At 36.3% G+C, this 11,229-nt stretch overlaps 1 protein-coding gene across 1 annotated transcript in view; it reads left to right on the top strand.

Annotated features, from left to right (window-relative positions):
- Window positions 1-11,229, top strand: part of LOC101887557 (mastermind-like domain-containing protein 1) — a 285,577-nt gene that overhangs the window by 206,863 nt on the left and 67,485 nt on the right. The window lies entirely within an intron of this gene.

Below are 11,229 nucleotides of genomic sequence, written 5' to 3'. Positions count from 1 at the left end.
AACTATTTGTATTGTGTCTAGGATGGTTGGTATTGACAATGATATATATCGGTCCACGTTTTCGTATTGCCACCAAACAACGGTACCTCACGATATTCAGTATTTTTAATGATATTTGCCAAATTTTTTCATAGATTTGTCTAAAAAGTGGTATGTGTAGTTCATAATGGGTTCTAGCTCCGGTGGCGGAACTTAGTATATATAAGTCCACGATTTCCTACAGCGCACATTTAACGGTATCTAACGATATTCGGCATTTTGATAATCCTAGTCACATTTACCCACGAATTTGTGTCAAATTTGGTATTTAAAAAGATTTGGTAGATGACAATCCTTGAGATATAAAATCGTCTATAAAGGTTCCCGTTTTGGTATGGCCCCCATATAATGGCGTCTCCCACCTTATGGTTTTTTTTTTGAAAAGTTTTACAGCATTATCCAAACGGTCTCACTGGTATTCGTAGTTTAAAGTAGAACATGTTTGAATTCAAATACTTTTATCTACCCAATCGTGGAGGATATTATAAGTTTGGCCCGGTCGAACTTAATATTTTTTTACTTGTTTTTTATACCCTACAACACTATGTGTTGGTTTTGATTGGGCCAAAAATTATGTAATACCTCGAAACATTGGTTTCTCACATAGGAAAGTATATATGGATCTTCCTGTCTTGCACAGCTGAGTCTATCTAGCTATGCATGACCGTCCGTCTGTCCATCTTTATTTGTAATCACTCTGCAGGTCGCAATTATGGCCCGATCCTCGAAATTGAAAATGGAGGTGGAGTTAGGGTCGGAATAGAACCCTATTGTTTTTGGAGATGATTGCAAAATATTTAGGGGTTGAAATGGACCAAACATTGAAAAATTTCCTGATTTGCAGTTGCTCTACAGGTCGCAATTGCAGACCAACCGACGCCAAAGTTAGCATTGGATTAGAGCTTAGAGCTGGGCAGAAGCCTTTCAATTTTGATAGTCATCGGGTAAAATTTAGTGGGTGAAATAGACCATAACATTTGTGTTAAATAAAAGTCAAATTTTCCATTAAACCGCGAATATTTTTAATCCCGGCGAAATTACAAGTAGACAAACAGGTCAATTCTGTCCGTTACATAGATGCCGATAGTAAATATATCCGATGTATATAGCGAAATATATACAATGTATATATACAAAGGAAGGGGATGTTAACTAGAATGCTTATATCTCAAGAATGGCTGGACCGATTTTGACAAATTTTGTTAATTCAGAATGCCCTCTTGGCAAAAAAGAATAAAATCTAAAAAAATCACATAAGGGATTCCAATAACGTTGTTAATATAGATTTTGTAGTATTTTGTGATATATTTATTTTTCATATATTTTATCGCATGCGATTTTTTTAATTTGACATATAATATTGAAGTGTACATTTTGTAATATTTTTTCACATTACAATACAGGTTGGGGTTATTATTTACAGATATCAATTTTAGTCAGATCCTCACGAATATTTTCATAAGGGTAGTGTTAGGCTCAGAAGGGCTGCAGCCGTTATAAAAGTCACAAATAGAAACCAAAGGACACGAAATCTCGCATGAAGTTTGAGTTTAGGACAGCGGGTAGAATGGACCACTATTTTTGTGTGAAATTAAAACCAACATTACTTACAGGCGAAATCCAAAATACACATAAAGACGAACTTCTGACTTTTTTTAGACTGATTTCGTTGACGAATATAGCCAAATGTCGTAGACAAGCAAATAATATAGATGAGACTAAATTTGGAGATACCGAGGGGTCTGTTGCTTTTGGAGACAATCACAAAATATTTAGGGGTTCAAAATGAACCAAAAACAGAAAAATTTCCTGATCACACAATTGAAGCCCTTCGACACTGAATTTTTAATGAGAAGAGAGTTAAGGACAGGGAAGAGTTCTAGCATTTTGGATGACCATGGGATTATATTTAGCTGTAAAATGGACGAAATCAAGTAACAGCACGACGGAGTGCGCAAATATTGGACAAATGTCCCTGGTCAAAATGCTAAGGGTAATATCTGGGAAGTGCTCCGTGACATAATTTCAAAAGCGAAATCTTCCAAAATTGATTTGGACATAAGGGGGCTTCTAACATATTTTAGTGTTGTAGGGTATCACATGGTCGGCTCCGCACGACTATAGCCTTTGTTTTATGCTGATTTCGTTGACGAATATGGCCAAATATCATATAGACAAGACTAAATTTGGAGATACAGAGGGGCCTCTTGCTTTCGGAGGTGATCGCAAAATATCTAGGGATTCAAATGAACCAAAACATGAACAGCTATAGGGGAGCTTCCAACATATTGTAGTGTTGTAGGGTATCACATGGTCGCTCTGCTAAATCCTTTGGGCCAAAATTAGGCCAAATTTGTCCATTTCATATGGGACCTAAATAAATATTTATATAAACATTGCGATGTGCCAGGGTTGCACTATATTGGTTACTTCCATCGCTTCATATGAGATATGTGATAATTTTGAGAAAATGTTAAAATTTGCGTGACGTGCCAGATGTACCAAGTCTGAAGGGAATCGAGTGTTAATTTCGCGTTTCATGAGCTTCATGGATATTTGAACTAATATTGACCATTTGTGGGGAGGTACCAGAAGGAGTGTAGCGATATATTCCAAATTCACACCAGACCTTGGCTGAATAAGAAATATTGTGATGTGTGTAATTTGAAGATCTTATATCACATTTTATTAGAGTTATAATTATTCAAAATTTTGACTTGATGGAGTGGACCGATATTGTTAAATTTCGCACCTGACCTAGCACTGATGCAAATATTAGGATTTGCAAAGTTGAAGCAAAATCGGGTTATTCTTTAACTTTCTGTGTAGTATATATTTATTTATTATTATTATTATTATTATTTTTTTTTTTTTTTTTTGAAAATTTCGACTTTTTGTTGGGGAGGTACCAGAAGCAGTGAAGTGAAATTGCCACCTCCAAACGCGATCTTAGTTTGATAATAATATTACGATGTACCAAGTTTGGTCCAAATCGAGTATTATCGTGCGCACCAGTCAGCCAGACGGAAGGACGGACGGACATCGCTAAATCGACTCCAAACGTGTTCAACTGTTGCTAGCAGTAAAGACAAGTAAAAAAGCTGTGAGTTCGGCCGGGCCGATGTTTGAATACCCTCCACCATTTGGAGCGAATTTGGAAATTTTCAAAAAAATAAAATCCGTTAAAAATTCTGCTGAAATCTTAAAAATATCAAATGTAACTGTCATATCAGGGTCTTAACAATGAGGTGGACCTGCATAGGCAATTTTTGAATATTCAAATGCGAAACTTGAAAAAAATCGGTGAATAATGCAGCTAAAGTCATCAATATAGGGTGATACTATTATATAGGGGCTATACCAAAATGTGGAGCTGCACAGACAATTTTCTGCCTTATGCTGCAGTATCCATTACGAACTTCAAATACCAAATTTAAAACAATTCAAATGAATAATGTCGCTTAAATCATCAAAATACCGAATATAGGAAGGTACCGTTATATGGGGGCTATAAGAAGACTTGGATCTGCACAGACAATTTTCTGTCATAGGCTGTAGTATTCATTTCGAACTTCAAATACCAAATTTGAAACAACCTGGTGAATAATGTAGCTAAATCCATCAAAATACCGAATATCGGGAGGTACCGTTATATGGGGACTGTATGAAGAGGTGGGCCTACACAGTCAATTCTCTGTCTTAGGCTGTAGTAACCACTACGAACTTTAAATACCAAATTTGAAACAATTCCGGGGAATAGTGTCGGTAAAATCTCCAAATTCCGAAAATTTGAAGGTACCATTTTCAATACCAAAATTCCTGCAGACATAATATACATTTGGGTAAAATTTTATCAACCTACTAGAATTTGTTCGGAAGCTAGAGTGATTTCCACAGACGGAATACTTGTTTTTGAACCAAATTTTGTTATAGACCCTTTGTTATTTTGTCAAAAGTAGATTTTTCTCTGAATCCCATTACTTTACAACATCACCTGCCAATGAATAAAGAAAATATACAACCCATGTGGTTCTTAGATATAGAATTTTAGACATAATTTTCTTCATAAAAATAACTCACAGCTAGTGGAGGATATTGTAAACTATTCTATGTAACGCTAACCACTAATGGAAGTTCATCTTCTATGTTAAAAATCCACAAAGCTCCCAACTATGTAATCTTCTTGTAAAATTGATTGCTAATAGCTGTGTAACATTGGCCTGAATTTGCATTTAATTAGCATGGCATTGTTTGAAAGGGAACGACATAAGCTTCACTGAGATTTTATCTTCACATAATGCACATCTACATATGTAAACCTATTGAGTTTTCCTGTGGCGCCTCCAACGACTTGGCGGTTTAATAAACGCCGAGTGTATCAAACAGCCAGTAATGGCAGCGAATACCAACCAACCACCTCGCACATAATCACCAGCCATTTAGGGATATAATATCACACATGCACACACCCTAGCACACCCATAGCCACTTAGACACAACAACACCGACAACATAATGAACACGAACTATACTTATTCATCTCATCGAACAGACAGGATTGGCATGAGCTGTGGTTGTGATAATTAGTTGGGATAACCGCTCAATTCCGGCATCGTATTTCATAAACACAAAACATCAAGGAAAAGGAAATTCTGATTTATTTGGTGTTTGGTTATGCCTCATAAACTAAGAAATGATGTTTTTGTTCCTCTCCCCCTCCACCCGCACAGAAAACGAAGCAAACAATGTGTTTCTTTATTCGAGATGGGATAAAGAAAAAAATGTGGCCTCACAAAACATGTGGATAATATGATGCAACTAGTCCTTGTAATCGTTCTCTATTTACTTGGATGCAATTGCAATTGTATTGGTTTGTCAATATGTAGTCGGGCAAACATTCAGTACAACCAAGAGTGGCTGCTCCTTAAGTTAGATAACTATAGACATGTAAGTGTTGGCGTGAGTATCTTTAAATCCTTGAGGGCAGAGAGAGATGTACATTTTAAAGCGGGTGTAATGACAGTGTCGACAGTTTAATTGGTATTTATTGCTACTTAAAATTCAAGGGTCTTGTTAACAATTTTCACCCAATATATTATTGGAATTTGAACACAGAAATGTTGGGAGCACACACACGCTGCATTCAATTGTTGTGACTATTTATTATCTTAGAAAACATAGGTTTTATTGAAAATGCTCTTCCATATTGGTAGGTGAGCACACAAATATGGAAATATTTAATGTTCTATGAAGATAGAAAACCAAAATTCAATTTTGTGCTAAATACAGGAAAAACCCATTCGATTATGAAAGAAGAGCTAAAAATAGAAGACACGTATATTAATGTTTTTCCTTAAAAGAGGCTAAAAATTTCCCCTCTCTTCCAACTTTTTTGAAATCATTGAGTTATGTTTTTATACCATACACCAAACTTAAACGTATTATGTCTTTGTGCATTTTTTTGTAACATGGAGAAGGAAGCGAGATAGACCCATAGTTACATTAAAGGATCTTCATAAAATAACTTTCTGAGTCGATTTAAGCATGTCAGTCCGTCTGTCCATTTATTTTTGTGACTAAGTACATGTCGCATTTTTTATCCGATTGTGATGAAATTTTGCAAACAATATTTTTTTGGGCAAAGGACTAACCCTATTGAAATTGGTGAGAATCGGAGAATCAACCGATTTCGGCCAATATCACCAACTGGCCAATATCAGTCCAAATGACCTGCATTTTGGCATATCCGACCTAATTCAGCCTGGAAGCAAGTACACCAAATTTGGAGAAAATCGGTTCAGATATAGCTATAGTTCCGATATATATGCTTCATCTGATTTAGTGTTTCAAGTCCCTAACATGCATAATATGCACTCCACAAGAATGGTATTTGGTGCCAGATAACTTATGGATATCGAAAATACCTCTGTCAAAATTTTATCGAGACCGGATCAGATTAGGATATCGCTCCCATAAATATCTTTATTGGATATCAAGTTGATTCCGCACCAGATGACTAATATAAGCCCAAATGGACTGCATTTTGGCAATTCCGACCGAATTCATCCTAGAAACCAATGTTTCAAATTCCATGTATATAATTTATCCGATTTGGTGTTAAAGTCCCTCACATCCGTAATATGCATTCCACAACAATAGTCTTTAGTACCAGATATCACATACAGCTCACAAATAAGTGTTTAAAATTTTGTCGAGATCGGTTTAGATTTGGATATAACTCCCATATATTTATTATTTGGCAATCTCTATGTACGAAAATATTTCCTTTTTCCATGAATATTCTACAAAAAAGAAAACATGAAATATAGATCTCTGAAAAAATTATATATATTTAGTTTAGTTATACAAGGTGAGACAAACAAAAAAGCTGCAACAAACTCAAATGCTAACATTTTTTTTAAATTTTATTGATTGAAATCAAAACATTTCGGAAATAGCATCAAATTTTAGAATAAGTTCAAATTTGATCGAATTAGTCACCTTTCGCACGAATTATGGCCTTCAAACGGCCAATGAAACCGTCACACGCGGCCCGGATAATGCTCTGCGGTATTGTGGCCCATTCCCGGCCAAGCGCTTGCTTGAGGTGATCGACACATTAGTAATTTTTAGTGCCAACCTTGCTATCCAAAGTACTCCAGACACAATAGTTAAACGGATTGGTATCCGGAGATTTTGGTGGCCATTGTGCGCAGGAAATGAAGCGAGGAACCTCATTTTATAACCATTCTTGGGTGGCGCGTGCTGAGTGGGATGGTGCTGAGTCCTCTGTCCAATGTCTGCGGCCAAAATGTCCATGTCTTTAATACACCCTCCGGAATATTTTTGCGATAATATTCGGCATTTATTTTGATGCCACGGTCGATTAATACGAGCGGGGAGCGATCATCGGCTGTTATGGCGATCCACACCATCACCATGGTCGGCGCTTGAGTTCTGGTGGTCAACCGAATGTGCACATTTTCAGCTGACCTCTTTGGCAAGTAAACACGATCATTTTGATCACAAACTGATGGACAACGAATGTTTTTTCATCGGAGAAAACCAAATTCGGCAGTTCACCACTTTCGGCCAAGCAAAGCAACTCTTTAGCTCTTTTGAGTATATTTTCTTTCCGTTGCGGGATAAGTTCTTGCCCTTTTTGGAATTTCAATGGCCTTACCCCGAGCTCATTTTTCAATATTTGTTGAATGGAATATTGCGATATGTTCAGCTCACAAGCCATTTTTCGGCCACAGGGACGCGGTTTTCGATCAAGTCGCTTCTTTACTTTTCGAACCATTTCTGCTGATGTTGCTATTTTCTTCGCTACGCTACCAGTATCACGGTAACGAGCGATGGTACGAGACACAAACGATTTATTCCCATTTAAATGCTGGAGTGCTCTAACGAGAAAAATTTTTTTCTAGAAAATTCTCATCAAAACAATATAATGAGCTGTCACTGGATTAATTTTAACCGCTGTCGGACGAGTGGCTTATAATTGACAGCAGTCTGAAGTTGATTGCAGTTTTTTTTTATCGCACCCTGTATTTCTCAACATATAATATAGAGCATTGAAAACTTAAAGAGAGCATTAAAGTACTTTACAAATCATTATTATTTAAAAAAATGGGCCGGTTCAATCAACTTTTAGCTAGACTCTATATAAGGGTAAACTCCAATTTAATATTTTTTAGTCATATTTTACTAAAATGACTTATTTTCAGTGTTATATTTCGTGAAGCATGTACCAGAGAAAGGTACAATACATCGACGGTTGCTAGAAATATTTAAAGACACTTAGTTTGAAAAAAAAACTGACTTGTTTCATTATATATTAAATTATAACTACTCTAAAGTCAATAAGCGCATATTAAGAGGATTGTCACAATGACCAATGAGAAGAAACCAAAAAAATATATTTCAAAGTAGAAGAAACTTTCAACATTTTTTATCAAAATAAATTTTACACCCAGTAGAATTGATTCAAGAGAAAGATTTTTATAAAGAACAGGCTGTTGAAATATATCCCAACGACCTCTGTCGCCATAATATAAAAGTGATATGTGTCATCTTATAATATTTTGTGGTATTGCCTTTGCTTAATGTATTTAGTATGGACATGAACCGCAAAAGACTGTATAATTATTTTATACAGTACAATTACAACACAGCATAAACCAATAATGCACATCGTTGTCCCCAGGGGGTGTTTAATATGATTTCGCCGTGGATACACATCGACTCAAGCGAATTAACAGAAATTCAGTTGTACATATTTGTGTACCCTCCTTCATACTCTGGAGGGTATATTAACTTTGTCATTCCGTTTGTAACTGCTCAGACCCCACAAAGTTTTTATAATCGAATCAACCTAAAATACTAAGCCGATGTCCGTCTGAATGGGTATCTGTCTGTTGTAATCTCGCTATCTTCCGAACGAATTGCACACATGTGTATTTTGCCAATAGGCAGTTCGAACATGGGTCATGTCGGTCCATGTTTTCTTATAACCCCATAAAACGGTACCTCTCAATATTCGTTTTTTTTTTTTTTAATTTTAGCGTCATTAAAGACCAGAATTGTATCAAATTTCGTATTTGAGTGTCCTTGTGAGTACTACAACCCATAGTAGAAGAATATAGGTATATGCATCAACGCTTGCGAACATTGATATGTCAAAATTTTAAAATTGTTTTGTCAAAAATAAGTAGATTTTCATATATTTTCTTATACGATGCAAATCGGAGGTTGTTTCAATATGCATTTCTCAATATTTTTTACAAATTTTAATAATTTTTCATTCTAAATTTTCAATTCCAAAATCGGTTTGACAGTTCATATTCCCAACAGCTGTGTCGAAGCGACTACCTGTATTCTTCTACCATGCTACAACCTATGACAAAAAATTACTTATGCCGAACCACGTTTTCGTATAGACCCCATGTAACGGTTTCCATTTAAGCAGTTTATTTCTACACTCCTCCATGCATAGTATGGAGGGTATATTAAGTTCGTCATTCCGTTTGTAATTCATCGAAATAATAATTTTAGACCTTGATCAGCTTAAAATTCTAAGACAATTTAGCCCTGATCGTCCGTCTGTTGCAATCACTCTAGAGTCAAAACGAATGAAGATAGGAAACGAAAATTTTGCACATATCAGTCAGTTGTCTGCAGGCAGGTCAATTTCGAAGATGGGCTATATCACTCCACATTATCGTTTAGGCCCTATATATCGTACCTCCCGACATTTGGTGTATTGATGATTTTAGCCACATTAGTAAATTGCATTGTCTGAAATTCTACACAAGGAATTCTTTGTGAGTACTTTAGCCTCTGAAGAAAGAATTATCTATATAGGTCCACGATATCGTATATGCCTTATTCACCGGAATTGTTTCAAATTTCGTATTTGAAGTTCGGAATCGTAACTACAGCCTTTGACAAAAAAAATACTTATGCAAAACCACATTTTCGTATAGCCCATATAGTTTTCACTTGAGCAGTAATTTACGACGGGGTTTTTTGAAAAATAAAATAGATAATATAAAAAAATAAAAAGTTCGGCCGAACTTAGGTACCATTTTACTTGTTGAGGGATTAACGGCTGTTTATAGGTGTTTACTGATGCCAAAATTTACTCAATAAACTCATTATTTGATAATGAGATTTTTGCTACAATGTTTTTTTTTTTTTACTTCAATTATTTAGTTATATTTATGTATAGTATTCAGTTTTTCACCGAACTTAAATTTTGCGGACCAATGATTTTTTTTTTGGTTGCTAACAAGATGGTATAAAAGTTAATAAAGCACCAACCAACAGGCTGAGAGGAAAAAACTGCAACCAGATTGCCGTCATTTCCGACAGCAGTTAAAATTATTCCAGTGACAGCTCTTTCTATTGTTTACAAGCGTACAAAAGCATTTTGGTGAGAATTTTCTAGAAAAAAAGTTATTCCTGATGGAATTCAAGCGTGATAGTGTGATTTCTTTATATTTGGCTGGAAAACCACAAGTGGATATCGTTAGAGTACTCCAGCATTTAAATGTGAATAAATCTTTTGCGTCTCGTACAATCTCTCGTTACCGTGATACTGGTAGCGTAAGCGACGTAGGAAGTGGACGAAAGAAAAATGGCCGAAAAATGGCTGGCGAGCTGATCATATCGCAATATTCCATTCGGCTCGGGGCAAAGCCATTAAAATTCCAGAAAGTGCAAGAACTTACACCGCAACAGAAAAATATATACTCAAATAGCTAAAGAGTTGCTTCGCTTGGCCGAAAGTGGTGAACTGCTGAATTTGGTTTTCTCCGGTGAGAAAACATTCGTTACGCAGTAGTTTCTAAACAAACAAAATGATCGTGTTTACTTCGTAAAGAGGTCAGCTGAAAATGTGCACCTTCGGTTGGCCACCAGAACTCAAGCACCGGCCATGGTGATGGTGTGGGCCGCCATAACAGCCGATGGTCGCTCTTCGGTCGTATTAATCGACCGTGGCATCAGAATAAATCCCAAATATTATGGCGAAAATATTCCGGAGGGTGTATTAAAGCCTTGGACACGCAAACATTTCGGCCGCAGACTTTGGACATTCCAACATGACTCAGCACGCGCCACCCAAAAATGGTTACAACATGAGGTTCCTCGCTTCATTTCCAGCGCACAGTGGCCACCAAAACCTCAGGATACCAATCCGTTGTCTGGAGTATTTTGGAAAGCAAGGTTGACAAGCAAGCGCTTCGTCGGGAATGGGCCAAAATACCGCAGAGCAACATTCGGGCAGCGTGTGACGGTTTCATTGGCAATTTGAAGGCCATAATTCGTGCCAAAGGTAACCCATTCGAAGAGATCTAAACTTATTCTAATCTTTGTTGCTGTTTTCGACATTTTTTTGCTTCCATTCAATAAAATTAAAAAAAAAATGTAAAAATTATGGCGTTTGACTTTGTTGCAGTTTTTTATCTCACCTTGTATAGTAAAGAGAAGCTCTACGTTTTGCTATTGTCTTAGCAATTGGCATCCCTAATAATTATTTGGTTTGTTTTGTTTTAAGTCTTTTCGTTGCTGTTGTTGTTATTGTTTCCTCAAGCTGAAGCTTTGAGTAGTCTTTGAAAACCATCTCTTGTGGTCAAAATCGTTACCGCTATCCAAATACCAATTGTTAATGATTTTCATTGAGTG

This window comes from Musca domestica, unplaced genomic scaffold, assembly GCF_030504385.1.
Source record: "Musca domestica strain aabys unplaced genomic scaffold, Musca_domestica.polishedcontigs.V.1.1 2, whole genome shotgun sequence".
Taxonomy (NCBI): domain Eukaryota; kingdom Metazoa; phylum Arthropoda; class Insecta; order Diptera; family Muscidae; genus Musca; species Musca domestica.
The sequence above is the reverse complement of the archived record's forward strand: the minus strand, read 5'-3'. Positions and strand labels throughout refer to the sequence as shown.